This window comes from Cetorhinus maximus, chromosome 20 (assembly GCF_964194155.1).
Source record: "Cetorhinus maximus chromosome 20, sCetMax3.hap1.1, whole genome shotgun sequence".
NCBI lineage: Eukaryota > Metazoa > Chordata > Chondrichthyes > Lamniformes > Cetorhinidae > Cetorhinus > Cetorhinus maximus.
This window is the reverse complement of record NC_135898.1, coordinates 26,567,648-26,574,319: the sequence shown is the minus strand read 5'-3', so window position 1 is coordinate 26,574,319 and position 6,672 is coordinate 26,567,648.

The following is a 6,672-nucleotide window of genomic DNA, read 5'->3' as shown; positions in this document are numbered from 1 at the left end:
GTGTACAAATATAGATAACAAGAGAGATAGCAGGAAAGAGAGCAAGAGAGAGAACAAAAAGGAGAGCAAGATACAGAGAGAGAGAGAGCAGGAGAGAGAAAGCAAGAGAGAGGGAGCGAGATCGAGGGAGAGAGAGCAAAAAGGAGAAAGAGAGAGAGCAAGAGAGAGGGAGAGAGAGAAAGGGAGAGAGATGAATGGAAGGATAAAGAGAAAGAAATAGAGCAAGAAAGGGAGAGAACAAATAAGAGAGAGGGCAGGGAGGAGAGGGAAAGAGAAAGAGAAAACAAGAGAGAAAGCGAGAGAGAGAGAGAGCAAAATAGGGTGCGGGAGAAAGCAAGAGAGAGAACAATAAAGAGAGTAATCAATTCAGCGTGAAGGCCCTTTTCAAGAACTGGGCGAGAGAAGGGGGAGATAAGAAAGTATCTCACCTTCACGTGCGAGGCAACAGACTGAGGTCTGCATCACAATGTTATAACTACCGGTTCTGTGCAACACACTTGAATAAAATGTCATTTCTGCCCTCAGTATTTTGATCCCCCTCTCTCTCTGTGCAATATAATGTCCACAGTTTTTGTCTGTTATGGCCATTTCGGATCTGTAAAATTTGTTATTTCAGCATCTGCTGACACCTACTGGCCATTAAAGAGCTCTGCAATAGAGCTGAAGAAATCCACACTTGCTGTCGGTGTTGCACGAACAGGTCAAAATAGGAACTAGGAATTAAATGTGGCGGGTTTAACAGAGAGTGGTCACGCATAAATGCAAAAAAGTGTTCAATGTTCACTAATTTGCCCAACAGAGTCGATGGGACTTGAAAGATGATATCGGCTGGGGCAGCTGAGATAAATAGCACCCCTGTTTTTTGTTCATAAATACACCAAGATAAGTTTAAGGGTAGGGGGCGTGGTCGATTTCAGACACAAACAGCTAATGTTGCATGAGATAGAATGAGTGAGGGACCTTGTGGAGCAAGGCAACAACGCAACCAAATGACCATAATTCAATAAGGCATAGTCCAGGTAGAATGATTACTGGTTTGCAAAGAGACACAGAGATACAGATACAAAATCAATCCCCAATTGCAAATGTATCAGAGACAGCGCAATACCGTGTGAGTCATAAACATATTCTGATAGAGTGACAGGCGCATAATGAGTGCCACACTCACGGCGTGTACCAGAGACAAAGTAATAGAGAGTGAATGTTTCTCTCGCAAACACACGGATACTTGCAAGGACATAATGAATCTCATAATCACATCGTTAACCAGACAAGGTGATACAGAGTGGATCGTGCACGCATAATCTGCTCCTACAAAAGTGAAGTCCCTCATTATTTATGTTATACCCAATCTCTCAATTTTGAGCCCACTCAGTTAACCTATATGCATCCGTTTGCAGACTGTATCCAAATCTGAGCGTGTTTTCCTGTCTATCTTAAAATTGTTAACACATCTGCCTAAGATAAACTCGCTACCTATATGCACATTATTGATATAGGTTGTAAATAGATATGACCATATCTCGAATTTCTATGGCACGCCACCGTTTCGCAAATCCGAAAATACTTCGGTTACCCCCATTCTCTGTTCCTGTTACTTAGCCAACTCTCTAAACATGGTAATAGATTTGTACAGACCATGAGCGCTTATCACGTGTAGGAACATTTTATGTAGGACTTTATCGAATGCCTCTTGGACATGTGAATAATCTACATCTCCTGTTTTCCCATTGTCCACTCAGTTCCTTGCGTCATCGAATAACTCTGAGATGAACCGAGATTCTGGGACATTTGGAACCATCTACGAAAAGGAAAGCTGTGGTGCAGCAATGAGAAATGTGTCTGTTCCTGTAAGTATTTCCGAGGGCAGCGTGTACCCTGAAAGATAAATTGGAATATACTGTCTCTAGCATGAGAGCGTCATATATTGATATCCACGTCAATGGGAGGCGGGCCACTTGCTTAGAGGCCCAAACACAGCAGGAAAACGAAACAACTCATTCTGACACTGCGCAAAACATGACGGGAAGACTTGGGCTAGGAGGTCACTACCTCACGGAAACAGAGCCAAATATTTACTGCACCATGACTAGCAGATGTGGATGGGAGGGAATATGGGGAAACAGCGCAGAGCCAAATATCCCCTCAAGACCATCCCGGAAATGAGCAGTCTCATACAAACTGCAGGAAGTTCTTGGCATTTTCACACTTTCTTCGGGCATTCCCTTCCCTCCCCTGACCCCGAGTTACCCACGCCAGATTTACTACGCCCTCCTTTGTACTGATCAGCTATAATCTTTGCATGAGTGGATTCATTTGTATGTACATAACAATGTTCATGACATTGTGATAATCTTACTCTCTATCAATACATCCTATTATTTATGCTTAATATTATCTTGGCATCCACTTAACTGCAACCTGAAATCATGCTGAACGTTAACCTTCATGTGAAAAAGTTGACAAGTTTGGAAGAGGAGGGCAGGCCCTGAAAATAACGATGGGATTTTTGACTGTTTCCATGTATTCAGTTCCGCGAGAGGGCCACGGGTCTTCTGATGATGCTGTCAAGATTCCTCAACGTGCTCGCATTAGCTGGCGTGCGTCAAGGTGATGACTTTAGATGCTTCTCTGGCAGCCAGGTGAGAAGCTGCTGGCAACATGTTCACAACCGACCGTCTTCCTTCGTCTCTTTCTCAGGCTCGTCCCCTCCTCATCCTCCAACCGATACACCTTATCATCGTACTCGTCTCCATACTCCATATCTTAATTTTCTTGGAGGAGGATGTTGAGTGGCCTGCACATTTCTTCTCCTGCAGCTCTCTTCCTCTGCTGCACCATGATTTGTTAGCGCTCAGGTGACCTATAGCATTATGGAGATCCTTGCTAAGGTAAAGTGATGTCATATTTGGAGAAGAGCAGGGTCAGAAGAGGTTTGATAGAGATATTCAGAATCATGAAGGGACAGAACCTAGTAGTAGGAGTTAAACTGTGAGTCATAGAAGGATTGAGAACCAGCAGGTGTACATTTCCAAAAATTGGCAAGAGGGGCAAAGGTCACTGAACTCATCCAGGAATAACGAATGCTCCTGTCCTCCGCACCTTGGCAAATCCCACTTCACCCTTACACCGCAATCTGGATTGATAAACATGATGTGATGGACACCCATGCAGCTCTTGCTGTCACGTGGTTCCCTTGCCCGACCTGACAACAATACCATTGGGCTTCCTGATGTCCAATAATGGAAACGTTATTCAGATGGTGGAGCCAGAGGATCCGGGGGGTTGTTCATGCACGAAAAACACAATTTATCTCCATGGCACGTTTACAATCTCAGCTGATGTTAGCACAGACCATTTCGGAGCGTACAGTGACCTTGGCAGGATAGATCATAATTTTTTTTTTACTTCAGAAACTGTGCTGGTACGTTACTGAGCAACTTCACAGGGGTGTTCTGATGGAATTTTAACAACAAATAATAAAACATTGATGAAAAAAAGGAAAATGAACTATATTAAACCAGACAAAAGGTTTATAATATTCCTCAAATCTCAAGGAAATTATTCAAATGTCAACGATTCCTTCACCCCAGTTATACCGTTACAGATACTTATAAATTCCGGAAGGTGAAACCATTGTCATAGTATTATCTCTAGTATTCAGCGTAAGTATGCAGTGCATGTTTAAGCAACTGACATGTTGTGGCTAAACACACCACACTGTAAATTAAATGGCAGATGCAACCAAAGCAGATTCTAGTGATTGCGCAAAAATCCACCCAGGCGCCTGTGAAACGATGAACCAACTGGCCTCACTTCGAATCTCACTTTCTCATGAGAGTTTTCAATCTCCACGTTCAATGAACCCGCCTTGGAATTCTCTTCAAATATTGCTTCCATCCGGACGGTTTCAAACGGCATCCACCTCCAGGGTCTCAATCTGATCTTCTGAGATTCATTTCCTCTGGAACTCCGCGTCCGCCCAAGCAGCAGTGATTCACCAACTTCGACTACCCTCTCCAATCTTATGGGCTTCCCTCACTCTCACTTTGATTCAAGCCTGTTCCCTACAGCTCTCTCATTAAGCCGAAGCCTATTTCTCTGCTCCTTCCTTTCAGCTTTACTTAACAGCAACTGTTTCTACCCTTGTCTTTGTCCCTGCCTGGTGACTTTTCCTGGGGCACATTTTTGTCCCACTCCCTGGATTATGGACTTTGCCTTAGTTTGGAACCTTCTTCCCTTCCCCCTGCCCGTGTCCTGCTACCTGGGGGACCTTCTCAGCAGTCACTCTCCGGTTTAGGTCACCTGTCCTGTAGTTTCTCGCGGTTTCACTCCTTTTCTTGTTTTCTTCTGCACGTGTGCGAAGGGCCGGCTTCCGACCGAAATACATCAACTGCGGCCCTTTGCCGACCGGCGCATGCGCAGAAGCCCGGAGGCCAGCTGGAGACACTCCCGAAATACGTACTCCTGATCTAAGCTCAAGGTAATTATTATTGCATTTTCCAACATACACACAGAGCTGACAGCTCAGATTCTGGCACTATGTCCAATTTAGAGCCTAACATAGAGGCAAGATCTGGACGTGGTGAGTCACAAGGCACGAGGGGCCTGCAGACAGAGTAGGGAGAAGACATAGCGCTGATACCACTTCTGCAGAGTCTGACATCGCACTCGAGTTCTGCGGCAGATAATCCAGTTAAAGACTGCAATACGGTGGCACATGAGGATCGTGCGAATGGCATTGGTTCGTGCATTTGCAAGACTGCTAGAACGCCTGCGTTATTTGTCAATGATGAAGAAGGTGGCAGGCTCCAACTTGGCACAGCGATTTGCACAAAGCTTGACGCTCAGGATTTCCAGTGGGAAGTAGTGACCCAGTCCTTGACAGCTTGAGCCAAACTCGACATGATGCACCGTCTGCTGATCAGTCTCTGCGCTTTCAAATGGGCAGGCTGGCTGTCACAATAACGCTGCCACAATAGTTGACTAAGACCGCTGAGATTTTATTTCATGGAACTAGCAGTGGGCCTGTAGAGAGCGAGCTCGCTGTCCTCTCTCCAGATGATAGCATTAATTTTGTAACCTCTGCCATCCTGCTTTTGTCAGTCAGCCAAGCGCCCAGCACTGATGCTGTCCATGCCCTTATTGTTCAGTTCTCAGACGGATGTTATAAGCTGCGAGCTTCTGGAAAGTGTTTTGTTAGGTCGCCCGAAGATTTCGTTCTAAAGTCATCCGTCTTCACTATTCACGCTGGAGGGAGTTGTGCAGCACTGCACAGGAACAGCAATCCAGACAAAGGCACCCAAACACGTTCTGTTAACGCATATACACGGAATAATTGCAGTTTTGCCTGAAAAGTGCACATCGGAATGAAATTTGGATGTTTTGTTGGATAAAATTGAAAATAATAATTTCTCAGCACGGGGTTCGACCTCAGCCTTGGGAGGAAGAGAATGCTGTAAATAATTTCGACTAATAAAATGAAGGAAGGTAGGGAGAGCAAAATGTGAAATATTAAGAAGCAAAAATGTTTTTGAAGGTAGCATCATCAGAACAGATGCGACGGAGGCGAAGGAACTGAGAGAATGGGATGGAGTCCTTACAGGAAGCGGGGTGTGAGGAGCTGTAGTCGAGGTAGCTGCGGGAGTCGGTAGGCTTGTAATGGATATTGGTGGACAGTCTATCACCAGAAATTGAGACAGAGAGGTCAAGGAAGGGAAGAGAAGTGTCAGAGATGGACCATGTGAAAATGATGGAGGGGTGGAGATTGGAAGGAAAATTAATAAATTTTTCCAGGTCCCGACGAGAGCATGAAGCAGCACCGAAGTAATCATCGATGTACCGGAGAAAGAGTTGTGGGAGGGGGCCGGAGTAGGACTGGAACAAGGAATGTTCCACATACCCCATAAAGAGACAGGCATAGGTGGGGCCCATGCGGGTACCTTTTATTTGGATTCTTCGTCTCATCCGACGCCTCAACAAGAAACTTTTTCTCTTTCTCTCAAGTGCTAAGGAACGCAAGCTCCAACAACTCATCAAGAACAACACCCACCTAGGACCCTCCACCCCTGCCTGTCCCTCCGTCCCCACCCCATCTTCCATTCCCAGCCCCGGCCGTGTATTCACTATACCCCCTGACCTTCCCCTCTCCGACGTTGAACATTTAGTGCTCAGCAAAGGACTTAGTTTCATACCCTTACGCCCTCATCTCAATGAATTTCAGGCTCAGCACGTTGCTGAACTCTTCTTCTGCCACCTTCATCTCCGTGCTCACTTCATTGGGCAGGAGTCCTCTCCCCGTTCAACGGATCCTTTTACCCACATCCAATATTCTCCCTCCAACTGATCCCCTCCCTTTGGATTCTAACCTTCTCTTGATCTTTTCATTGAGAACTGTCGACGTGACATTAGTTGTCTCAATTTCTCTGCTCCTCTCACCCATTCTAACCTGTCTCTCTCTGAACTTACTGCACTCCATTCTCTCAGGTCCAACCCTAACATTGTCATCAAACCTGCTGACAAGGGTGGTGCTGTTGTTGTCTGGCGCACTGACCTCTACCTCGCGGAGGCTGAGCGTCAACTCGCAGACACTTCCTCCTACCTCTCCCTGGACCATGACCCTACCACTGAACATCAAGCCATTGTTTCCAGGACTGTCACTGACCTCATCTC